Source organism: Monodon monoceros, unplaced genomic scaffold, assembly GCF_005190385.1.
Source record: "Monodon monoceros isolate NGI ecotype Baffin Bay Population unplaced genomic scaffold, NGI_Narwhal_1 Super_Scaffold_2, whole genome shotgun sequence".
Taxonomy (NCBI): Eukaryota; Metazoa; Chordata; class Mammalia; order Artiodactyla; family Monodontidae; genus Monodon; species Monodon monoceros.
Window position 1 is genome coordinate 65,074,373 of NW_021703776.1, and position 27,106 is coordinate 65,101,478.

The 27,106-nt window shown below is 40.4% G+C and overlaps 1 long non-coding RNA gene across 1 annotated transcript in view; it reads right to left on the reverse strand.

Moving 5' to 3' along the window:
- Window positions 1-1,205: 1,205 nt before the first annotated feature.
- Window positions 1,206-27,106, reverse strand: part of LOC114901515 — a 154,698-nt gene continuing 128,797 nt past the window's right edge. The window contains exons 3-4 of the long non-coding RNA XR_003795184.1: window positions 9,610-9,739; window positions 1,206-1,679 (exon numbers count right to left, since the gene is read on the reverse strand). This is a non-coding gene — a long non-coding RNA (uncharacterized LOC114901515). The remainder of the gene's footprint in view (window positions 1,680-9,609; window positions 9,740-27,106) is intronic.

Genomic DNA, 27,106 nt, shown 5'->3' on the forward strand with positions numbered 1-27,106 from the left:
GTGATCTACACATCTAAAGCTTCCTGGATAAAATTGTGGTCAAATGATATTCAGAATTTCATCTTCACTTCCTCCTTGCAAATGAACACTTCTTCCATTTTACTTATTAATATTCATACCCTGTTTCCATTCTTGCTATACAAGCCATTTTGAACCATGCTGCTTACATAACCCAGCTTTTGTTTCTCATTAAAAACAAAAAATCTCTTTTCTCCATAGGCATACTGTTCCACACACACACACACACACACACACACACACACACACAGATATACACACACTGCTACCTCTTCCCAATATGCTCGTGTGTTTGCTGGCACAGATGTCCCTGCAATTCCCCTCTTCTTGTCACTCACCTTTCAAGTTATATACACATCTGAGGTTTCTCTGTAATTTTTACAGTCACGGTTCAGCATGGGGGCAATCTGGATGATAAGAAAAAAAATCACAATGGAAAGGAAGGGCAAGATAACACGCTAGAGTATTTAGTCATTCCTTTGTGTTTTAGTGTAGAAATGTAGGATTTAACCACGGAGTAAGCACAATCCGTAATTATCACATTGGGATGCTAAACACAGGCGCTGCATTCACTCTGTGCATAGAGTAAAATCTGGTTCATGGAAAAATGCAAAACCTGCATTTTTCCAACAAAATAAATGAGTGGGGGTGGAAGGAGACTGGCATTCTGATGATTTTTTCAGAATACTAATGCCTACCAGAGGCGGTGGCAGTGTTGGCAGGTCTCGACTGCATTATGCCGACAGAAAAGTGAGGGTATCGCCTCCCTCTTTAGATGTCTCTCTTTTTTTTTTAGAAGATGTTGGAGGTAGGAGTTTATTAATTAATTTATTTATTTTTGCTGTGTTGGGTCTTTGTTTCTGTGTGACAGCTTTCTCTAGTTGTGGCAAGCGGGGGCCACTCTTCATCGCGGTACGTGGGCCTCTCACTATCGTGGCCTCTCTTGTTGTGGAGCACAGGCTCCAGACGCGCAGGCTCAGTAGTTGTGGCTCACGGGCCTAGTTGCTCCGTGGCATGTGGGATCCTCCCAGACCAGGGCTCGAACCCGTGTCCCCTGCATTAGCAGGCAGATTCTCAACCACTGCGCCACCAGGGAAGCCCTAGATGTCTCTTATGGCAGCAGCCCAATAGGTACTTTTGACCAACCAACAAGTAATTCTTTTGTATCTCTATGGAGGAAAACATTGTCCAAGTGCTCAACAAGAACCCAGCCAGGAAAACTAAAGCAATACTCATGAAGTAATTGGAGGACAATTCAGCATCAGATTTTGTGATCCTGAATATGAGGGCTGAAGGAGTACAGAAGAGGGAGGTCAGTGAGCCTTAGAGGTGGGAGTAGTGGGGTATCGAGTAGCTTTCATGGAGAATGTGGGTTGGGATTGGGTTATGAAAAATGAAAACAATTTTTAAAAGTAAAAGGGAAAAAAGAGAGGGTACGCCACATGCAAGAAAAGGACAGAAACTCAGCCTTACGATGGACCAGGCACTGGGCAGAGCCTTGTTATGATCTCACTTGGAATGCTGAACAATTCTGAAAGTGGGTGTAATTTCCTCTTCGAGTTTAATGACTTGATCCTGGTCACACAGCTTCTAAGCAGTAACATGGTGTTTGAATCAAGAGTCCTGAGTCTTCCCCAGCAACACACCTTGTAGCTGCTGTCCTACAACCACAGAGACTGGAGTTATGATCAATGGTCTCTGGATCAGCTCTAATTCCTCCCTACCGCTCTCTCTCTGACCTACCAGACAACAAAGAGATTGATAATCACTGTTTCAGGTCATGAGTTCCCAATTTGCTGATCCTTAGAATTATTTTAGTAGTTAAAAACAAACAAAAAAAAGCAGTGACCTGTTTCTAAACCCCCCTCCAGACCTAATGAAACCAACTATCCAGAGATAAGACGCTTGAGTCTTTTCCAGTTGTACTCCATCACCTCATAAGTACCTTGGATAAAGTGGACATCAATAAATGGCTATCAAATGATTGAATAATTAATACCTTAGCTAAATCACTGTTTTATCTACTAATTTGATGATTTTGAGTTCCTTGTTGCCTTGGTTTATTTCTTCTGTGTTATTCTTTTGTGGAAACATCTGTTTCTGAGTGATGAAAATGAGGACTTACAGGGTTTTTCCAGTCTGGAGTCCATTGTGAACGCAAAATACATTTTTAAAAATTGAAATACAATAGACATACGGTATCATATTAGTTTCAGGTGTACATCATAGTGATTCAATATTTATATACATTTCGACATGGTCATCACAATAAGTCTAGCTACCATCTGTCCCAAAGTACATTTGACCAGGACTTAGAGAAAGGCAGATGCGTATCTCTAGAACTGAGTGAAAACACACCCCAACTTTCCTCTCCTTGTTACCCTGGCTGTCTTTTCATCCTAATCTAAAAAACCACTGTGTTAAGACCAGCCTTGACTGTTTCTTTTTTCCCAGAGTTAAACATCAGGGTTTTTTTGTGTTTTTTTTGTTTTTTAACCCTCTTTACAATTGTTGTGCTATGGAATAGAAGAGTGATTGATAGACTCTTGCTGATTTTCCTAAACTGGCCCAAATCACCTCTGGTAGTTGAGTTTCATCGAGGGGAGGAAGATGGAGACAGGCAAGTAAACTTACTTGGTCTTTATTAATTCCATTTGTAATCTGATTTCTGTCAAGTTCTAGATGTTTGGGGTTGGATTGTGTTCATCAGGATGATTAAAACATTGCTTGATTTGGTTCCAAATTGAAGTGCTTGATAAAGTGGTCCTGTGATTTGCCCATCGCTTTCTTCCATCCACTTCAGCATGCTGCCAAGGCTTTTGCACTGTATCATCACATTCTCATATAGACAAGTGATTGGAGACATGTGACACCATGATTAGAAATACTGGAGTTCTCCAAGTTTGAGTGCTTCAGTCTTAGCCATAATAATTAGCACAATAAAAACAGGAAAAGTCTAATTGAGATTCACCCCTCTTTAGCATCCAATGGATCTGAGATGATATTTCAGCCTTGCTTCATTTTCCCTTCTGCATTTATTATTCCATTATTATAAAATGTCACTTTGCCTATAAAATACTTTGCCTTGCTGTCAAGTTTTTAAGCAGGAGCATTTGTGGCTGATCGCTCCAGTCTGTGCCAAAGGAATTTTCCAAGCTATAGTGTTTGTTAGTTTTGTAAATACACACACTGTTTTTAAGGTAGTTTGGAAACAAACATTCACTTAAAAAAAATCATACTTAAGCAAAAGACACACATTCACAATTTTTCTTGGGTCTGAAGGGAACATCCTCTATCATATAAACTGAACTTTAAAAATTGCCTTTAGAATTGATTTGGGTGGAAGAAAAGGGCCAATGATCTATGCCATTCGTGGGACAGTTAGTCACCAGGGAGAATAGCAAACTGTTTGGAACAAAAAGGAAAGAGTTCCTTAAAAGCTTTAACACGCATGAGATGATTCAGTTTTGCCACGTTATCCTGGTCTGCTCCATTTTCCCACCCACCATTTCAATTTCAGTGACCTTTTCCTTATCATCCATCTTTGAAAACTGTCATCCACATTTCCAGCTGCTTCTCCAGCATGTAAAACCCTAGCCAGCCTGGTGGAAGCTCCAACTGTTGCCCTTTCCTCCTACTGCTTCTTCCTACATAGAAACTCTTCATTAAATTAATTCTCTCCTTATAGTTTGATGAGCAGCAGCTTGTTAGCAGGAGCACATCCTTAGTCTTTGAAAAGGAAACAAATTAAAATACTGACTGTTTTGAGATGAGAAACCATTTTTGTAGGAAAAAAAAATCCAATAAGAGCTCTGGTTAATTGATGCGCTCAGTATGTTTTAGTTCATGCTTATGAGATTTGCACGACCACACAAATTTAGTGTTCTGTCTTCAGTCTACCAGATTGCTTTTCCCATAAAATAAGCCTTCTTTATTGCTGGTGTTTGCAGTGCATCCCTTCCTGGCATAGTAATAGACATGAATTATTTTTGAAGAAAGCCAACGATTCCCATCTAAATCCAGTTTTCAAGTGTTTTGTCAATAGACAAGATAGCTTACTATTACCTCTAAGGACATCAGCACTTTTGATAAAAGTGTAACAAGTTAATAGATTTTCCTTTTTTTCAGGGAAGGAGCTTTGCTTTGATGAGGTTTTGTCTTTGCTAAATTCATCGTGGATGGAATACTACCTTTATCACAGCTCTGGACGTGCTGTTGAGACCACCCTTTAGAATGTGTCACAGTGACCACAGTCAGCTTTCAGTAAAGACAACAGATGAGGACCAATGACTTATGGCCAGTACCACTCTGATCTGTGTGTAGTTACAGACTGTCTCCATTTCAGACTCCCTTGCTGTCAACCAGCTTGCATTAGAGATCGTTCACTATGATTGAATAGCTATATGTGAAGTTGCAACATTACTAACGCAAAGGAAAGAACCAATGGAGAAGGAAAACCCCAGATCAGATGTACTAAAAAGATTTTACATGTTTGATTAATTTACAATGTAATTGGAGGCCTTATGATGGAGCCCCAGTCAACTTCTCACTGAAAAGTGAGGATTTGGGCACAGAAAGCATTTCACTTGATCATTACCAATGCCCAGGTGTGAGAACTGATAGATATCAGAAGGAAAAAGGGAAGAAATGTGGTGCCAGCTGAAGGAGGGAAAAAAAGCTAGGAGGAATTTAATGTCACAAAAAAAAAGTCACGTGGAGAATAGTGGGCCGTCACACATGCTCTATGACCTGTTCTTTTTTTTTTTAGCTTACTGAAATTTTATTTATTTATTTATTTTGGTTATATGTTTCTCTTTTTTTATTAATTTTTATTGGAGTATAGTTACTTTACAATGTCGTATTAGCCTCCACTGCATAACAAAATGAATCAGCCATACACATACAGGTATCCCCTCCCTTTTGAACTTCCCTCCTATTTAGGTTACCACAGTACATTAGGTAGAGTTCCCTGTGCTATATAGTATGTTCCCATCAGTTGTCTATTTTATACGTAGTATCAATAATGTATATGTATCAATCCCAGGCTCCCAGTTCCTCCCACCCCACCCCTTTCCCCCTTGGTATCCATACCTTTGTTCTCTATGTCTATGTCCCGTTCTTGCACTTACATCATTCTTTAATACTTTAGACCTTCAGGGCAAGAAAGGAAGGTGAAGGTGAGGATCAACAACTTTTTCAGGTGATCAACTTTACGGTTGAGTCCAAGTGCCAAGAGGCAGTGGACATCCCTGACTCAGTCACACAGATGCCCCTTTAAGGGCAATTTGCAAAGGTGGGTTTCTGTACTTGGTCCAGTTGTCTTGGTAGATAGTGGAGCTGATGAAAACTTCCCAGCAAGGAGCTTGTGGTAATTGAATAGATCCTCAGGCTGGCTGCCATCTGCGAATATGGTCCCAGATACCCACATGGCAGGGCCACTGGGTAACTCACCGTGGTCAGGGGTGCCCCTGCTCCCAGAGCTGGAGGCTGCATTCTCACTATAAAGGAGTCTCATATACCCATTTTACAAGAGCAATTGCATTCAGCCATCAGTGTGCCTGGGAATCCACTGAGCTTGGCTTGATCTAACTCCCCCCCATGCACAGAATGGACTGTGGTTTAATGTGGATTTTCTTTTCTGCCTCAACAGAATGGGTTTCCTGCATGAATCACCTTTATTGTGGTTTTACTCTGGGCCACTTAGCCATGTTATAAATGATATTTAGAGGCATGAAATAAATCTGCTGCCCCTTTGATTCCCCAATCCTTCAAACCAAAAAAGCTTAGGTTTATTTAGCAATCTATTTCCAGAGAGGCCAACAGGGCTTTTAGTTGGTTGACGGCAGAAGACGAACAGGCAGTTTCGAGGCAGCCTGTGAAATGGCTCATGCGAGAGCTCCTTGTATTCCTTGCCCTGTCATTTGTCTTCCAAGATTCTGTTAGCAGATCTTCTTCCATCTCTGAATTCATGCTGTGTGCAGCATGAAACTATCTTTTCAAAGTTGCAGCCTTTTTTCCGAATACTACCTTCGACAGGTTCCTCTACTACCGACTGGAGACAAACCTTTATTGGCACAGCATTTCTGGGCAGGATGAGCCAAAGTGAGTCCAGGAACTTCCAGGATCAGGCTCATTAACTGGATGAAGCTACTTAGTCCTTTATTTCCCTCCTCTCCCTCTTAAAAAAAAAAAAGAAAAAAAAAAAAAAAGGGCAATGATCATATTTCAGACAGATGCCTCCAGAACAAATCTTTCAATGTTTTCCTTTAGCGTCCTTCAGTTCTTCATATCATTGTCTTATTTCAGCAACTGTTCCTAGTTGCTCAAGGCGTTGCTCAAGGCGTTTTACAGAGAGTAAACTTCCTGGGTGACGGGGCATACCATCCCCCAGTGACAAGGGACCTGCACCCTCCTGAGGCTCTGCTCAAGGCTGGCCTTGATCTCCCGTGCAAGATTGCCTTGCTTTTCTCTCTATTGCACGCTCTGTTCCTGGAACCCAGCAGTCCTGTGATCTGTCCTTGTCAGGATTTGAAACGGATACATTTCAGTAAACATGCAGAGGCAGCAGTCAGGCGAGGAGTTCGGCAAATTCCTCCCCTGCAGGAAGGAATCTCTGGCTCATCCTGTCACCTGGTGAGTTCTTCTTGTTCAGGGGTGTTAGTGGCACCAGAGGTAGCTGGGATTCTTCCACAACAGGCTGACTTTCATTTCTAATGAGGCTTTTCAGAGGCAGCCTGGCCCTCAGCTGGATTCCTGGAGAAGGGCATGTGGTTGACCCCTCTGATGCAGGTTTATGGACACGCTCTGTTGTTCCTTGTATGCTAACAAATCGTGCCCGTCTCACACATCAGTGATTCTTCAAACCCATGGCCAATTCCCCAAGAGGAACCTTGAAAGTTACCAGCTGCAAAAATCAGAAGTTCATTTCCCAGGCAAAATGGAGACTTGGCAATAGTTTAAAACTTTTTTACTTTGAAATAATTATAAACTGATAAGAAGTTGCAAAACCAGTACAGAGAGGTCCCATGTTCTCATCACTCAGCTTTCCCCAATGATACCATCTTATGTAATACAGTACATTAACACCATCAAGAAATTGGCAATGTTTTTATGGCAAGAGAGAATGGGCATCAAAAAGCCTGAGAGGTACACTTAGTATTTGGAGTTCTGGTCCACTATTTGCTTAAAGAATGGCTATAAATTAGTCACACACGGACATTCCATGTGTCATGAAAAAAAAAAAATCCCATTAAAAGCTATTCCGGGCCACCTTGAACTCTATTCCCACACAGAAAAAATTCTATGTAAAAGGTAGTGCATTACTCTGAGGGAGGCGGGGTCCTTTATTCCAAAAATAAGAGACCTTCAAACAGTCTTAGTTATCTTTAAAGGTAAGTGATCTTGGCTAATTGGGTCACTCCTGGCATCTTTTGTGGGATCCCAATTTCCCAGATATCTTGAACACTATGTTGACTGAATGAAGCTTAGGGAAGGGTGGAAGAGTCAGCCTTATTAATAGTCATGTACCTAGGATGGGTTGGCAAAATGTGGTTGACACTTATTTATTACATAGGAGTTAGGAGCTTGAATCCTGAACTCAGACAGGTCAAGTTTAAGTCCCAGGCTTGCCCCTTACCAGAAGGTTAACTTTAAACAAGTTACTTGACTCCCTAAGCCTCATTTTTCTTACGCATGAAATGAGGACAACACAGCACCTGAGAAATCAATGTCAGTTGATTGGAAACTCTCAGGCATCTAGTAGGTGCTCAATAAATTTTAGCTGTTGCTATGAATAATTATCTCTGATTAGGGTATTCTGGGAAGTGATTTTTATTCCCTTCAGTTTCTTGGATTTAGTTTCAAAGCTGGTCCAGATAATTTGTGAAATATCTTCTAGTCTTGTGGTATGAAAAGTAGCTGGATGAGAGTGACTGTTCATTATATTTGGAAAACCATTTTGATTCCCATTACAGTTATTATTTTAAAAGAGTAATTGCTCACTATCCTATAATGCATTATAAATCACTATGTAACTTCCACATTATTGACTGTTTGTTGATAAGTTACTTACATTATAGAATAGTCTAAAATTGGATCAAAAAACAGTTGCAGGATTTTAAAATCTAAAGTCAGTAAAACCCAGGTCCATATAGCTAGTCTAAAGTTAATGGGTCTAGAGCTATAGTTATCTAGACATTAACTTCTTAAAAAATGTAACAGAGGCCATTGGAATTGCTTGTGACAACTAGTCAAACATTAAGGAACGTTAGTTGTTTTTGAAAATTTTTTTTTTGTTCTGAAAAGTAGATCTCTCTGTTACCATGGTTGCCTGTGTCTTGTTTATAATTATAGGTTTTCTTTTCCTGGCACATCAGTAACCAATAGCAAATCTACCCTTTTCAACATCAGCCCTACTTTAGTTGATAATTTATTAATAAATCACTGAAAATTGCATGTAAATAATTTTAGGCTTAGATTTTAGAGTGGATGAAGAAGCTTTGCACTGTCTCCCCCAAATACGTTCTTTTTAAACAGAATATTATACTCCCAAATAGGTTGATACAAGTTAGTAGAATGAAGAAAAAGTGGTTTATGTCAAAGCTTTTACGGGAAGAATTATCAGCAAATAGTGTTGGCAAAATGAAAGGAGCCCTAATTGTGGCATTAGGAGGCTTTGTTGCCATTTAATGAGATGCTTTGTAAACAAAGACTACTCTACAGTGATCTAGCTCAGAAGGCAGATATTTCCAATTAGAACTACATCCTGTTAGGGCTTAAATTTTAAAAGTAACACCTCATGAGTAACTGTAGTCTTTTGGCGTCTTATACCGAGAACCAGTCCAAGTGTATTACAGTGCCAGGAAGGGGGAACCTACGTTGGTGATACCAAAACAGAATGCCCGGAACCAAAACCCAATCCTTTGTATCAGATTGTTATCGGCAATGTGTACCTATGCTTTCTTTGTTTTCCCCTTCTTGGCGGGGAGGGGTGGGAGGGACAGACAAAATTGCTACCTTGAAACTTCTATGAATTGTGTTTTCAGTGTACCAAAAATATTAGAAAATATTTGTTTCCACTTTGATTCTAACAATGCAGTCTCAGACAAATAGAAGAAACCCGAGGCTATCAGTAAGACTTTCCTTTTCCAGGAAAGCACGTAGTTTTTAAAGAAAATTTAAGTTAACATCGATCTGGTATCTGGATATGGAACTACTTTCTGGGCATAAAAGAGATGGAAGGAATCACAATATATTCAGCTGCTTAAAAATGAAGAAGTTTCATATATCCAAAATATCGTAAATACAGTTAAATGCCAAACAGGAACCGTATTGAGCCACAACAGTCCAGGCACAGACAAATGAGAATATTTTTAATACTTAGTAAGTTTATATTCAAAAATAAGTCACTAAGTAGCAAATGATGGAAACACACAATTCACACTGGAAGAAAAACAACTGGCTAAATAACTATATAAGCAAAGCACATAAAGTTGCTAATATTAAAATAATGAAACTTAGAAACAACAATGAGATACTGTTTTTTCTTCTGTGAAATTAGCAAAGAATTAAAATACTGGATATAAGGTGTACCTTTTAATGCTGCCATAGATTCCTTCAGTATAGTGAGGGCCAGGGCTCTGGTTTCAGATCATTGGGTCCAAAAATCTGGTTGTATGACTTTGGGAAACTTATGTAACCTCTTTGTGCCTCAGTTTGTCATCTGTAAATGGGTATAAAATAATACCTACTTTATATTGTTATGGATAAAGTTAAATGAGATAATACATGTAAAGCATTTAGCATGGTATCTGGCAGATAATAAGACTTCAACAAAAAAGGTAGCTGCTATCAGCTACTATTAGAGTCTCATTCACTGTTGATAGAAGTTTAATCTACTAATTGTAATAAACCAGAAAGCAATATGGCAATACTTAATCAAACAAAGCCTTAAAAATAATCAAGTATATTTTTAGGAAAGTGTTCCAAGAAAGTACTCTGATGTTCACAAACATTATGTGCAAAGATGGTCATAAAGATAAAATATTCCATATGACCTAAATACTCAACAATAGAAAAATGAATTTTACTTGATTATGGGGCATCTCTCTATGATAGAATACAACATGGCTATCAAAATTATGCTTTTTTAAAGAGGTTTTAATGATATTGCATATGCTTAAGAAATAACATTAACTTTAAAAGCAGAATATGAAATTATATTTACAATGTCCAATTATGTGAATGTAGATATAAATTAAAGATGTAAATACAGAAAAATATAAGGAAACAACAAACATTTTAGTGGTTGTTATTTCTGGGCAGTGAGATTATGGGTATTTTCAAAAAAATACTTTTCTGTATTTACTTTTTCTACAGTGAGCCTGTATCACTTTTTCTACACTTAAGATGAAACCTGAATTCAGAGAAGGAGATTTTAGATGGCATAGTGGAACATGTCATTTGCTCCTCATGAAATTTAAAATATGTTTTCAAAGCTGTGTAAGGGGAACAAGAGGAAATAAATCAGTAAGAGACACACAAAAAATCTCATTTATGTTGTGATCCAACTGATCCCTGTAATGGCTAACCTTAATCTCCACCCACAGATGAGCTTCTGTTTGTAACTATCATCAGTCAGTTGATGAACAATGTTTAGCGTGGGCCTACTGTGTGCCAGGCACTGGGCCATGCTAGACAGACCATGTTGAGCAAAGCAAATCCTGTCTTCACCCTCCTGGAGCACCTGGTCACGTGGGTATTTAGTAATTCCAGATAAAAGTCCCAACAAACAAACTCCATGTATTTAGAGATTTATAAATTTACCAAAGTTGTTCTTTAGTTAAAAGAAAAGTAATAAGAAAATGCTAATTTTTTTCCATTAGAAGAAATGTTTTTTTAAAATCAAAAAGAAACAGTAAGATGCTCAACGTGTCTGAGTTGCTGGCACTGTAGACGTGGCTGGAGGAAAAGTCAGCACGGGAGGGAGTTATGTCTGAGCATCCAGGGTTGCCAGCTGTGCTCCAGGTCACAGAGAATGCCATTGTTTGTTCTGGGAAATGGCTACTTTTGTTCAGCAACTCCCCTATCCTGCCCCGGAGAGAGCAGACAAACAGCTCCAGTCCTGGTGTACTGATCCTTTGTAAAGTACCCTTATTCCTGCTTCTGTTGGCATTTCTACCTTTTCATGACCTTGATAAAGATAATTAAGCAATGAAAGTAACTCAAAGAAAGCAGATGCATGTGAAGTCATTTCCCAAAGTGGAAGAATGAGCTCCTTTTTCACTCTGCCCCATATTAAATACACACTCACATATGTGCATTTATATGTGTGTATGTACATATACATATATGCCTAGAAAATAATACAGATACGCTTTCTTATCAATGAAAACTCTGAAGCACATTTAGATTTATTTAAGAAAGAAAATACGTTCTACTATTATTAAGAAGACTTATATAATTGGAGGGGGCCACAAATCTTTTCTAGAAATATTATGATTATAATCACAAGTAAAGTAGATTAGGAAGATTTGCTTGAACTAATAGTTCAACTACCCACAATTCAACTACCTGCAGTTTCACCTTTTGGAAAAACAATCAAGAATGAGAAAATAATTAGAAAGCATTGGCAGAGTAGATATTGCGAAGTATCTGCTACTTCACTAATGCAGCATTCCTTAACTCCACGGGACCCCTACTCTCCTTGTTCTATACACATTTCTAACAGACTAAATGTGGTTATCAACTTCCAAGACTTCCGCAGATTAGAAATAGAAAGAGTCCTCCCTACTGCTTTGGTGTATTGATAGTGACATAAAATAACAATTGAAAGTAAGGAAAAAATAAGAAAACCATACAATGTAGGTACAAATATTCAAAGAGCAAAGATGCCTAGGTTCATGTACTGTAGGGGCCAATTGTCCTCAGTGGGTCCTGAAGAAGCCACTACTTCAAACTCTGTACAGAATATATTTTCACACGGATTGTGCTAAGTCTTAAAGCAATGGTTATATTTTATTCTGTATACTCAGTTGAAGTTAGAGTGGTTATCTTAGTATATTATCCATTTTAAAATATTTTAAAACAGGTGAGTTTAAAAGAGCAAACTTTTGACTATACCAAAAAATTCTCATTTAAAATAAAACCCAGCTAACACATATATATATGGAATTTAAGAAAAAAAAAAAGTCATGAAGAACCTAGGGGTAAGACAGGAATAAAGACACAGACTTACTAGAGAATGGACTTGAGGACATAGAGAGGGGGAAGGGTAAGCTGGGACAAGGTGAGAGAGTGGCATGGACATATAAACACTACCAAACGTAAAATAGATAGCTAGTGGGAAGCAGCCGCATAGCACAGGGAGATCAGCTCGGTGCTTTGTGACCACCTACAGGGGTGGGATAGGGAGGGTGGGAGGGAGGGAGATGCAAGAGGGAAGAGATATGGGAACATATGTATATGTATAACTGATTCACTTTGTTATAGAGCAGAAACTAACACACCATTGTAAAGCAATCATACTCTAATAAAGATGTAAAATAAATAAATAAATTAAACCCAGAAAATTCACTTCAGGAGGTTCTAGAGAGCACACACGCACGCGCGTGTGCACACACACACATTACTCACGATAATTAGCTGCAATTCAGGAAGATGTTTTCCTTTGTGACTCAGACTAGAGGAAGAAAACTGCTTTGGTTTTTTAAAAGAGGTTTTGAAAATATCCACAGGGAATAAACAATACATTTCTGTACACTCCAGAGATCAATGTAATTACTTCGAAAGGCAGATCAATGTGGTTCGACTTTTGAATACCTAACATAAATACCACCCATTCCTCTCAGAAGAGATTCATTTTCACTGCATTTCATAAAACACATTTTTCCCATTCTACAAAGCTCAAAGTGCTTTCCAAATATTTTATTACATACAGGGTTGAACCTGCCAGTCTGAATTTTCTTGGAGTGATAGTAACTTAGCAAAAGTTCATCTGGAGATTTTAGAGTGAAACCTACAACAGCTGATCTTCAAGATACAAGCTATAGCAGGGGTCTCCCAACCTCCCACACACCCCACGGGCCGCACAGCTGGAGGTGAGTGGCGGGCGAGCGAAATGCCGCTACCCATCGCTCGCATTACGCCCTGAACCGTTCCCCCCCATCCCAGCCGTGGAAAAAATGTCTTCTACGAAACTGGTCCCTGGTGCCGAAATGGTTGGGGACCTCTGAGCTATAGGAAGCTGAAAACAAAGTTTCTGAACATCAAGAACTTGTCAACCAACTGGGGTTTCTTACTGCTAGACAGATTCAGGTCTCTAATTCATCCTCATCAGTGTGATGCAGTAATTCGGGGGTGTGCCAGTGTGCCCTAGGAATGTGTGTTTTAGCCAGCTCTCCTGGTGGTAGGTGGCTTACTCTTGGAGAATCCCTGTTGAGAGGTATCCCCAAGACTATTTGAACCACTTTTCCATACCTCTCTGACTGTCTCTGTTTTCTTTATCAAACACATTGGAATTCTTTATAAGATGGTTACCTCTTTCCAAGGTTAAAATTATTCTCTCTGTTTCTTTTGACCTTACTAAATCAAACGTATTCAGCCATTTGATAGCTTTTTCTGTTCTTGAGTACACCACCTAGCGTGAAAGGTGGTAATTACAGGTTCTCCTGAAAATGCAAAATGATTTGAATGCTACTTTAGGTAGGGATTTGAAAACCGGACTTTTCTGTCCAACATTTCAAAAAGATATGGACTTCTTATAATTTCCTTACAGCATCTTTAAATCCTAAGCATTTAGCAAATGTATATTTAATCAAATATTGTAAATTATTTATTATTGCTGGAACATTCAGTTTAGAGTAAAATTTCTTTAATATTTAGACTGGCATTTCATCATTTTGTATATGATACATGTATATTTTATGGCACACTGGGCTCCTCTGTATAGTTGGTATGCTCAACACATGTACGATTTTGTGTATAATGTAGTTATGCCTACTTTGTGGGACATAGGGCAGAGTGTTAACCTTCTGAACTATTACCAAAGCTAACAGTTGAGTCTGCACTTGTGATAAGATGATGGTCAGAGAGATTGTCTGCTCTGCACTTGGTCAGCGTTATAACTCTCCGCATGTTCCTTCTCCTTAGTGACAATTTGTTGCGTGACGTAGGCATGCAGTGGTTTTAAAGATGGGCTGCCTTTGTAAGGGATGCAGGGAAATTACTGCTTTAAAAGACTGTTTGACAAATGACACCAGGCAGAAAACTTAATTTTGTGCTGAAGATGAAGCCACAAACAAATGATAGTGTAGCATTTCCTGTGCTGATTTCATGAATAAAGTAGGAGAAGCTAAATTGTCCTTATTCCACCCAAAATTGTCAATTAGGAGTGCATTTTGGTACCTACTCCCCAAACTATGCTTTAATTTAAAAAACACCTAAATGGAAAATATATTACAAATATGATACTATACACAAATACAAAATAAATATGAAAACATGATATTAAAAATAAATATGATGTTATAAAGAAAGGGGGCGCCTCTCTGCCCTTTCTTCCCTCCTGTTTGTGAGTCATCATCATCTCCCAAATTGTCTCAATTAACTGCCACCCATAAGCATGACTGTTATCACAGATGGGTACTTTTCAAAATAGATAGCAATCCATTTACACATGCCCCAAAAGGAGAAAACATTATTCATTGAATTAGAAGGACTGCCTGTGAAAGCAGAGCAGAATTTTTAGTATTGGAAAAGATAAGATGGATAGTCCTCCAACAGAGTACCACTTGGAATGTGTCTGTTCCTTCTGGTTGTGCTATGGTAAGAGCTTAATCCACACCAACAAATATCTTCCACCTGTGCTGGGACATCTAGGTCTGACCTGTCTGCCACATTAGCAACTGGTTGGTTAGAATAAGTCATGCAGCATTTCTCAAAATGGATGTCCACCTGACTCTACTTCCTCTGAATGTTCAGAAGTGTACTTGACAAAACTGGTGTCATGGTCAGATAACTATTGGAACCATTGTGTTCAACGATGTTCTTAGTGTAGGATATCTCAGAATATTTAATTTCACTTTTCCTTTTTTCATTGAGTAGCTCATGAAACAACTGTTTCTAGAAATTTGCTTTAGAAAATGTTGGTTTCATGGGTTATTTTAACTCAGAGGTATTTTGTGCACATACACACATACGATGTGCATGCATATGTTAAACATGAATTTGGAACAACTGAACCATTGTTCTCTGTGCTCTGTAATTAACTACATAGTTTACTGTTAATTTGAGAATAATGACATTTTAACTACCCATTATAAAATGGAAATAATCATTTCATGGTGAAACCTTGAGTTAGGAATTGCTAAACAGCACATCAGCTCTGTCCTGAAGACCTCGGCGGAGTGGGAGCTGTGAAAATTAAAAGGGAAATTTCACGAAAATGGAGCTGGGAGGCCAGAAGGGGGAGCTCTCATGCACCTACCACTTGTATCAGTACAGATCCCAATAGGGAGAGATACACCTTCTTAGATCTCTGGCAGAAAGTGACATTACTATCGGCAGCAGGAAGAAGAAAGGTTTTCTCCTTGCCTGGCAACAGCTCAGCCAATAAAAAACCACTATACTTTGAACTCCCAGTTCCCTCCAATGAACTTTTTGTTTATAACAGCCTCTCCCACTTCCCCTTCTCCTCTCCCTTGCTAAACCTGACGTGCATGTGGTTTGCCGTAAATGCGTGTCTAGGATTGCAATTCTTTGCTGCTCCCAAGTAAACCCTGTTTTGCTGGTTAAAAAAACTGGATATTTTATAATGTTTTAGGTTAACAGAGCAGAAATAGACATGGGAAGAGATAGCCTCAATGTAATGTGAAGAGGTTTTTGAACTACTGCTACAGAATGCGCTGGAACTCCGTAAGACTGGGTTTTTAAGTCATTCAATGGACAATGGGTCTTGGAGGAGACGGTGTTTGAGCTGAGTATTGAAGAATAAACAGCAATTCAAAGAACTGGAGTCAGGTGGGGCACGTGAGCCTGAGGCATAGAAGATCACCTGGTGTAATAGGTGGGAAGTTTGTTTCATTAAGAAGGAAAAGGGTAAGATGAAAGTGCAAGTAGGGAAAGGCCAGACCATGAAAGGAGTTTGAACACAGTGGTTCTTTTTTTTATGACTGACATTTAAAAACAAACAAACAAAAAGCAACTTTGTATGTATTTTAGTGGAAAATAGGAGAGTCTCTCAGGGACTGCTAGCCAGATGTGAGTTTTAATCAATTCTTTTGAAAATTTGGAGCACATAATGAAACCCTGGAGCTATTTATCCCTTTAGAAATGAGCACAGCTATTTATTTGACAATTTCCACATGAAAAGCTTAGTTTTTAGAAGCATATTATTTTTAAAAAATCACTGCACATACATTACTTTATACTGATGTTTATATCCACTTGGACCTTGCAATTGTGAAGTCAGTGTTAATAGCTACGCTGACGAGTGCTTCACTTTTTTCCAGATAAACCTGTGAGGTTGGGGAGGACTCTTTATGAAAGGTAGTGTGCGTGTGTGTTTGGGGTGGGGAGGGTAGGTGGCTAGCTTATAAAATCTTGCTTAAAATAGCAGATAAATTTCAGTTCTAACTGAAGATCACCTAACCAAAAATGAACCTATGGTCAGCCATTTTCCATCCATAAACATGCCAGAGATTCTAGGATGGATGGAGAGGTTGGCATTTCTGGCTTGAGCCAGGAAAATAAAAAGGCTAAAGTATTGAGGATACAACGTTCTGTAAGAACAATTGCATTCTACAAGGTCACCGTGCTCAAGGACGTCCTTAAGTAGCTATTGCTTTATTTCAGTAAGGTCTCTGGCTCTTACTTGACTCCAGTTTTTTAAAAACAGTTTTGTCTCCAAAACAACAGCATTGACTGTCATTGTGCTAAACTATAGCCACCAGAGCGCCTAAGGGTGAATGTCAGCTTGGCATTCCCTGGAGGTGAATATTTATATATATATATGTATGTATTTTTTTTAAGTTAAGTTTTCAAGTTTAATCACCGTCCCATCTCTGTTGATTTAAATGAATAAAATGACATCTTATTTATAGGATCATACTGTTTTAAAATGTTTTAATCTAACATAAATGAGCCTTTATAAGCCAAATGATTTTTCAGCCTACATAGATCTTATTCAAAGACACCTGTAACTTAGACATTATTATCATCTTCATTTTATAGGTGAAAAAACTGAGGACCAGCAGGTCCCAGACCCTTGGGCGGTGGAACACAGGAGGTAAACACTGTTCCTGTGACAAAGGTCTTGGCTTACTAATCCAGGGCTCTTTTCACCATTGCAATGGTCTCTGAATCTACACTCTGCTAGGACTTTTTTCTCCTGGATTGGAAAGGCTTCCTTTGTCTTAGTTTACACAGTAACAGCTTAGAAGATATCACTTTATTTTAAAACTTTATAAAATCTTCCTAACAACATTATAGCACGTTTATTTAATATATAGGGGTGGGGAAGGGTTTTAATGCCAATGTGGAGACCCACTCAGATGCCCACAATTGATATGACGATTATTTTAGTAAAGACATTTTAGATCTAACAGATGCAGAAAGAAGCCTTCCTTTACCACGAAAAGCAGAAACTTCTGGGAGTGAGGCTGCCAAGAATCCCCTACCCTGGGAGCTTTATGGCTATGAAGAAAAAATCTGAAAAGACCACTCCCATTTGCATAAGCAGACATTATCACAAACTTTCTTATCTCCCATTTGTTCCCCTAGAAAACCATTCGTTCATTTCATAGAATATTCTTCTCTCCTTCCCCTCTTCCCCTGCCATTAAGTTAGGTATATAAACTCCCATTTTTAGCTGCTTAGAGAGCCACTTTTTGGTGCATTCCTTGTTAAGCTGCAGACCCCCAGTACAAAGCCTAAGAGGGTAGAGGAAAATATTTCCACCCCTACACCATTAGCTCAAATCAAATTGTTCTTTTTTTTTTTTTTTTACTGTAGTAAAAAGCACATAACATAAATCGGATTCTTATCTTTTTATATATTTAAATCCAGTCTTGACATTATTCTAGAATTTGCAGTAGATCTGTACCTTTTTAGATAATCATTCCTTTAGTTACAATTCATTGAGCACTACCCGGTGCCAGTAAGTGGGATAAGTTGTTTCATATTTTAGCCCATTCAGTTTTCCCAAATCTTTAAGGTAGATGTTAGCTCCCTAATGGCATGGAACCAATGAAATATGGGATGCACAGTTAGCCCTCAGGGAGGCAACCATACACCAGCGGTGTATTTAATATTAGATAGGATGCATATAATAAGATAGTGTAATTCTCCCATTTTACCCCTCCCCAGTTGGGTTTGTGTTTGGGCTTTACAAACCCAAAAAGCAAAACTTTGAAAATAGTTCCATTAAGGAATCGTAAAGTAAAGCTCATGAATCAAGATCTGGAGAGGTGAAATAATTCAGCTGGGAAGGATCCATGTGGTCCTCAGGTGCCGTGAGGAATAGGACCAGCTCTTCTGGATGTAGGATGCAGTAAAAAGGGCACAGGTTTCGAATAAGATCAAACTGACTTTGAACCTCAACTCTTTTACTAACTTGCTGTGTGACCCTAGGCAAATACTGATCTCCTTGAGTCTCAGTTTCCTCATCTGTAACATGGGGATAATACCCTTTTCAGAGAGTTGCTAGAAGGAATAAATGAGGTAACGTGGTTAACATATCCACAGGAGGATGATACTCACCAAATTCAGGGCGGCACCTTTTCAGGGAAGGAGGGAGGGAGAGGAAAAGGACTCAGGAGGGGAGCAAAGGGAGCTTCTGTTTTAGCTGGAATATTTGGCATCTTTTATACAAACGCACAAAGATCTGAGCCAAGGAGAATACAATATTGGCATTTGTTAATCTGGAGACAGTGCTTGTTAAATTATTTTCTGTACTTTTATTTTAAATTTTTATTTAAATTTTATAGCGTCTGGCATATAGGGCACAGTAAATATGGATTCAGATCCTTTTCCACAGCCCTTGTCAGAAGGATGAAGTCTCTATTGTGATGAATTTAGTTGTGACCCAAGGAAACAAACCGTTCTGTGAGCCTGAGCTGTAGTGGAGTGTGCCCTGGGGAGCTGGGCACCCACCTTCCACAATGGAGTTCAACAGACAAGTTCACCCTCCTGGTGCAGCCTGGATGAACACAAGCATGAACACTGTCTTCTTTAGCTTTACCACTCAGTACAGAGACATGGTGTTTTATGTGGTCTGCATTCTACAGCCAGATTACATTTTCCATATGGGATTCTCTATCAAGGAAAGCTGTTTACATTTTACTTTACTGTAGCATGCGTCTCCTGCCAACGCATGTGTCACCATGATTTCCATATTGGAGCCTTTCCTTCACCACAATGATGTTTATTTAGTCTGTACAATTTGTTTAGATTCTCCTCATGGAAATTCGGGATTTAAGGTTATGAAAATAACTCTTACAGAGCTTTCATGTGGTCAACTCCACGTGAAAGTGGGTTTTCCTGAAGCTTATTGTAAACCAAGCGATTACCGTGTACTGAAGGGCAAATGAGCTTAGAGATGACATCGACCCATCTTTACGTTGCCACAAATATTCACATAGCACACAACACAAGGTTCAACGCAGAGGGTTTTCAGCCTCTGAAAGAACTCAGGGCTGTTCAGTTGTCTAGTTCTTTTTTGATCTCCTAGCTTCCCATCTCTGTGCCCTCCCACTCTCCCTTCAGCTTGACTCCGAGAAAGGAGAAGGGAATGTTCTGAAGACAGAAATTAAATGACTTAAGCCCATCCTAGCATGCGTAGGGATGGACTCCCCCATCATTTCTATTCTATAGAAAAAGGCTCATTGTTCACACAAGCGGGATTTTGTGAGCAGTATTCTTCCACTGCCAGAGAAAGAGAAAAATAGTTTTCTTTTCTCTCTAATTTTTTTTTGGGGGGGCATAATTGATGCAGGGGACACGTGGCTGTCAGCTCACTCGGGGTATGCACATAGGAATTTCAGAATGTTTTAGACGTTATAAAATTGCAAGTTAACAGCTGGCAGAGGTATTTACGGAAATTAGACAGTCTTTCAAATCATTTATCAGGGCGCTTACAATTCCCGTTGCAAGGCAGGTGAAATAATAACGGATATTTGGGACTTGAATCATATTCAATGCAGGAAAGAGAAAGCTATGTGCATCCAAATTACCCGAAGAAAAGGAAGAACCATTATTGCCTGGGCAGTTACTGCTGCTGCCACCAGTTTTAACACGATGCCTAGCAGCTGCCAAGGGAGAAGGCAAGAGCTAATGCTCATCGTCATTAAACAAACCTTCCTCTCGAATCCACATGCCAGCCCTGCGACTCCCAGGCTGTTTGAAACCAGACGTCAAAAAATAATCCTCAACCTTAAATGCGGCTTCCTTTAAGAGAGAAGTGAGAAAACCCCTGTCGTAAAAACGCTGCTCTCTTCCTTGAAAATTATTCCCTTGGTGTTTTAACATAATAAAACGGCAATATCCTTTTAAGCCAGAAAGCAATCTCCCCAAAGTAATTACTGCCCATCAAGGATAACTGTAACTATGTTGTAGGAAATCAAGGTAGGGAGAAAATCAAGGGAAGGAGAAAGCTATTATCTCAGTTAAAGTGAATGTGAATGGCAGCACCTTTACGGTATTTGGTTATGGCAGTGTAGCTCAGCTGGGAGGAAAGAAAACACCTAAATCCCTGAATCCCATTAATTTTACAACAGTGTTTCCACTGAGACTTAGTGCAGTTCTTACTGTCCTTTCTGGGAACACAGTTATTCATAGAGTACTTTGTAAAATAATCCAGGTACAGGATATACACACAAAACAAAAATGACTAGTTAAGTTGGAACTTGGTACTACCAGGAAACCCAGCACAGAGCAGTTATTTCCATGGGATAGTTTCAATGATGTGATCATTTAACTCAGTGGAAGAGTTGTTTATCCTCTGTCCTCTAATGTGGTTGTCTTAGAAAGACTTTCACTTTTAAAGGCAATAACATTTAATTAAGACAGCAAATTAGAAAAGAAAGAATGATCACAAAACCAAAATTCCAGGCGAAATGCCTCCTTGACTCTCTTCTGCCCTCTGCTGGGTACTGTGTATATCCTCTTTGTCGGGGTGGGGGGTTGGGGGGGAGCGGGGAGCGTGTGTATTTTCCCACCTCAGTTCTTCCCAAAAGACAGTGTTGAGGTGGGTCTGGATGTGACAAATATTTCTATTCTGGTGGATCTTGTAGGTAAGTGTCTCGAAAGTGAGTCAGGTGTTTATTTTCTGTTTCTATTTTTTAATTTATGATAAAATATACATAACACAAAATTTACCATTTTAACCAGTATACAGTTCAGTGGCACTAAGTACATTCCCATCATTTTGAAACCATCACCACCATCCATCACCAGAACTTTTTTCATCTTGCAAAACTGAAATTCTATACCCATTAAACACTAACTCCCCATTTCCCTACCACCACCACCACCACCACCCCCTGCTCCGGAACCCCTGGCAACCACTATTTTATTTTACTTTTTATATTTTTAATACATTTATTTATTTTATGTATTTAATTTTGGCTGCATTGGGTCTTCGTTGCTGTGCTTGGGCCCTCTCCAGTTGCTGTGAGCGGGGGGTTGCAGAGCACGAGCTCTAGAGCGCAAGCCCAGAAGCTGTGGCGCACGGGCCCAGCGGCTTCGCGGCATGTGGGATCTTCCCAGACCAGGGCTCGAACCTCCATCCCCTGCATTGGCAGGTGGACTCTCAACCACTACGCCATGAGGGAAGCCCAGCAACCACTATTTTAAATACATTCTGTCTCTATGAATTTGATTACTCTAAGTACCTCATATACTGTTTGTCCATTTGTAATCAGGTATTAATTTTTATTACTTACAAAGAAATAGTAAAAGCATATATAAGTAACAATGAGGGGAGATGAAACAGAGTATATAATTAGTACATATTTGACGAGCACGGGAAGGAGACAGGCAGTCAACATAAACAAAGTGGCAAATAGATAGAAGAGCAGTGTAGCAACTCCTGGCAGGTGCTTCACTGTTATGACCCTGTGGCTCAAAATAAAGCCCAGATAATGAAACTGCACAAAGGACCACAGCTAATAGGTGGCAGGGCTTGGTTTTCTAGGATTTCCAGATTCCAAAGTTTCACTGCATTGATATTTTTAATCAACCCATGTCCTCCAGTGCAGTTCCTCACCTTTTACGACACTAAGAAATTCCCCAGGGGTAAAGAACATGCTCTTTCCTCACTGTTCTCTCAAGGGTGCAGTCACCTAACAGTTCATTTAATATGTTTGACCTCGAGACCTTGAATCCCAAGTATCTCTCATTATCTCACTTTTTGTCTGAAACACTATAATGGAAGGGTGGCTGCTGACTTAGAGTGTGGGCTCACTCGAGTCCCCAGGATCTTGACAGTCATTGTCATGTGGGTCGACCCCATTTTGGAAAGATTCTTTAAAGGTGCCCGAGCGGTTTCTAAACTGGAGATCTGTAGAATTGACAAAAGAATTAGTTGAGACAAACTGAATCTACAGGAGGTTCCTTTTATTTTTTTATTTATTATTATTATTTTTTTTTTGCCTACTGTTGTGGAGCACAGGCTCTGGACGCGCAGGCTCAGCGGCCATGGCTCATTGGCAGGTGGACTCTCAACCACTGCGCCACCAGGAAAGCCCCAGGAGGTTCCTTTTATTAAACACAGGTATAGCCAATGACTAAACAACAAAAAGAAAACTAATTTCGCTGTGCTTCCAGGGTTGACGAGCAGCACACCTTGTCGCCAGCACGTTGGAGCACAGGAAATGTTGCATAGATTCTGCTGCTGCCACTTCCTCGCTCAGCTTAGAGGCCCTCAGAATGGGACTCTAGACATCTAGATCCTGTGCATTGGGTTTCCTCCCTGCAAGGGCTTGAGTTCCCACTTAATGTCACAGAGTCTTTATTATCTACTGCATTTCTAACACTCTAGTTGTTGGTGTTCCTGTTTGCTCTTGACAAGTCTGTGCAATTGCTGGAGAGGTGATGTTCTCATCCTGTAAATCTACTAGCGGTTTAAAAACAAGCAAATAGGCTATCCTTCTCATTGTTGGTGCTGGCAGTGTCAGGGGAAATTTCTAGTTCTACCAGATTTTGGTGGAAAGAGAAAAGTTCTGATCTGGAAGAGTATTTCCCAGACACTGCTCCCTGGTGGGCCCTTACTCTGTGGTGGCTTCCCAGGCAGGACTGTCAGTGCCACTAGATTCAGGACTAGAGAATAGCATAGCAACTAGATTCAGGACTGTCCTTTGCTGCTCCTACCAGAGTTTATTTTGGTGTTTAACAATTTTATGCTTACTGATGACATTTACAACTGAGTTGTAGTTTCTTAATAAATGGTTAGCGGTTGAATAAACCATTAGAGAGGACTTTAGTTAAAATATTTAAAGCAATATTTCTCAGAATATGATCAACTCTCACCCATTTATATGACAATAAACTGGCTCATAAGAATCAAAGATGAGTTACAGAGAGCATTTTTATTTTAAATTAGATTTGTAGGCATAACATTTATCTTCCCACTCTGATTTACTAAGACCAGAGAGTACATTATAATTAATACGTAATAGGGAACTACCTCTAATATAAGCTGAGAAGTGTCTTTATTTGGTCTTGGTAGGACCTCCTGGAGTGGTCTTTCTTGGATGGACATCGGTTTTCATTGGTCCTTACCGAGCTGGTCAAGTGAACGCCCCACTTATTTCTACTCTGTTGATGAAGCTGCCCACCTCGGGAACAGTGCCTGTATCTTTAGCTCCATCAGCACGACACTTGGCTTCATCAGCACAGCACCTAGCCAGCTGCAACTGACTTTCTATCTCAACCTTCTGAAAAGCATAGCAAGTGGTTCAGAGCTCCAGCTCTGGCCTCCCACAGAAAGGCATTCAGACCCCAACTCGCCCTCTCACTGGCTCAAAGACCTTTGGCAAACGACTTCCCTCTCAGGGGGGCTGGGAACACCCAACGAGGTGATGCTCTAAAGCCCTGGCTCAGTTTCCATACCAGATGCTCACTCTGTGCATAGCAGCTCTCATTGGACTTCTGAAAGGTGTCTGGGTTTCCAGGTTGGGGCTCTTGCTTTGGGCTCCATCCCTCATTCTTATTTTCATCTTTCTTTTTAAAACCACTCTTGTTATGAGTGAGGCCCTGCCACTCTTTTCCTTTGTAATCCAATTCTAGGCTGAACAATGGCTTGACTTTCCAGAGATATATTCACTGATTACCACATTTTCAGTTATCATCTTCCTGGATACTTGGGACTTTCCAGAATAAAATGATCTTTTAAAATGACTGAAACAGTCTCTACAGCAGCAACATTGGACTGCTTGGGTCCCCACTCCAGCTCTGCCTTTTAAGGTTAGGATGAGTTTAAGAAAGTCTCTTTTCTTCTGTGTGCCTTAGCTCACTCATCTGTAAAACGGGGACTAACAGTGATTCACAGGTACCCGTGAGGATCTGACAACGAGGTACATGTAAATCGCTTAGAACAGTACCTGGCTCCGTGACTAAACAGGACCATCATTGTTATTGCCTTTTCTAAACACAAAGTTCCAATATTGGGTTGATTGGTAATGAGATTTGTGGAGGACACAGAAGGAAGTAGGGGTAGAAAACAGGGAAAGAGTAGATGCAAATGAGGCCCCAGGGAGGGACCAAGTAGAGTCTGACACAACAGGGGTGACATTTCATCCCCAGCCTGGGTCTGATGCATTCATAAGTCACAGCTTGTCTCCTTCTCTCAAAGGCTGACTTGGCTGCAAATGACCTTCCCAGAGCAACTTGTCTTGGAATTGTCTATGCTCATGGTGATGAGAGGACGTGAGATGCTTGTAGGATATTTCTGTGACTTACGGGTTTGTGGACTGAGTTAAGGGGTCCCTGTAAAACACTTGTTTTCCCTAAGAGCACTTGTCCTTACTGTTTTTCTTCTAACTCCTTGAAGTATATAGTTTAACCAAGAAAGTTACTTCATGCAACGTTCAAATACATGGTTCCAGAAAGCAATATACCTAATTCACCCAAAGCATCTTATTTAGGGACGAAATTCCTAACATCCTCTTCTGTAAAATGGAGGTGATAATACCTACCTTGCAGAATGTTTTGAAAGGTAAGATAGAATTACATTTGCGCTCAGCGTAGAGGTTGGCGTAACAGAAGAGGTCGATGAATATTTCTTGCTGCTGGTGCTGGTGAGGATAATGGCTGTAACTGAGGTGCAACACCCTGTGAGGACACTGAAACAAGCACGTGGATGGCCTCCACCAGGCTTAATACCACACCGAGAACGGTGCTTTTCTAGTAATTTAGTGGAGTTTACAAAGTACTGGCATACACCTTATCGTATTGGATCCTCCTGACAGCAAAACGAGGAAGATATGGGACAGAATAATATTCAACCAGCCACAGGGTAAGCCATGAAGATGGGAAAGAGAGGAGTAAGGAGGTATACAGGGAGAGACATGCATCTTTCCTGCTCCTGGATTCTTCTGACAGCTTGGTAAAGTCACCAAGTAGGCATGTTTAAAATTTCGTTGGAAATTTGGGAAGGAGGGACTCCATCCCTTGTTTTTTGGACACCTCCATGCTCCCGTTTGCCCTGCACCCTCTGCTCTTCCTGTTCTGAGCCTCCCATGGCAAATGTTCAGTACCCGTTGGTGACCTGAACCACCTTGGCTTTGCCAAGGAATAAGCTCAACCGAGGGCTTGTCCCAGGATTGATCTTGCAAAAGCCACTCTCAGAGAACAGAGAGATTTGTTCCTCTAGAATCAAGAAAAGGCCAAAGACTTTTTCTTTTGGAGGCAATGGGAAATCAGTTCAGAAGGACTTAGGCACTTCTCTGTTTTAGTCATGTGGCCTGGAGCAACCCCCTGTGAGCCTTGGTTTCTGCATCTGTAAAACAGAAGTAGTATTAACTATCTTGTTTTAGAAGAATTAAAGATAATGCCTGCACATATATTAGGAGTGCAATAAATGGCAACTGTAATTATATCTGCACCCCCAAGGTGGAAGGGTGAAGGGGTGGAGAGGGAGGGAAAAAGAGTTGTGTCACAAAGATATCATAGGCTGGGGACTATTTATGTTTATGCGCGGCCTATCTATTTTCTGAAATCCATCTTTCATCTTACTACCTAATCTAGATTATCACGAAAGAAAAATAAAACACCCCACTAAATACACACCTTCCCCAGGCTTATCATTAAAGCGGTGTGTGTATTTATCCGAAAGCAAGCTGAGCTTTCTGTTAAATGCCCGACTTGAGCCCCGTATTCCAAGCACACCTCCACGGCTCCGTACCGTAGATCGTCCCCTAGGAAACCCAGCAGAGATCTGCAGGCTTCACGGTGCTCATGTCCTCTCCATTTATAGCTGACCTAATTTTTCTCTAGACGAAAAATGCACACGCCACGCGGCTCTGCGTGCAAGCCGACTCTGTTGGTTGCACACCGATGCCACTTCCGTCCTGCTGCCCAGCCCCTGGGTTCCAGCGCTGTTACCACACACCTGCCCGGGCGGGGGGCGGGGTTCTAACGAGATCGAGAACATTTTATTCTCTCAGTGGTTGTTGGAGGATTCCTCTTAGGGAAGATCTACCTTGGTGAAGAAATGCTTTTAAGATTTCCACTTGGAGCAGAAATAGGGGGAGAGAGAGGACCGATGGACTGGGCTGGGTTAAGCGAGCCTTCCCTCGCATACCCTGGATCTTAATACATGGAACAGCCAGAAACTGCTTGTTGTGGTTAGTTTCTTGTAAAACAACTGTGATAGGGCTTCCCTGGTGGCGCAGTGGTTGGGAGTCCGCCTGCCGATGCAGGAGACACGGGTTCATGCCCCGGTCCGGGAAGATCCCACATGCCGAGGAGCGGCTAGGCCCGTGAGCCATGGCCGCTGAGCCTGCGCGTCCGGAGCCTGTGCTCCGCAACGGGAGAGGCCACAACAGTGAGAGGCCCACATACCGCAAAAAAAAAAAAAAAAAAAAAAAAAAAA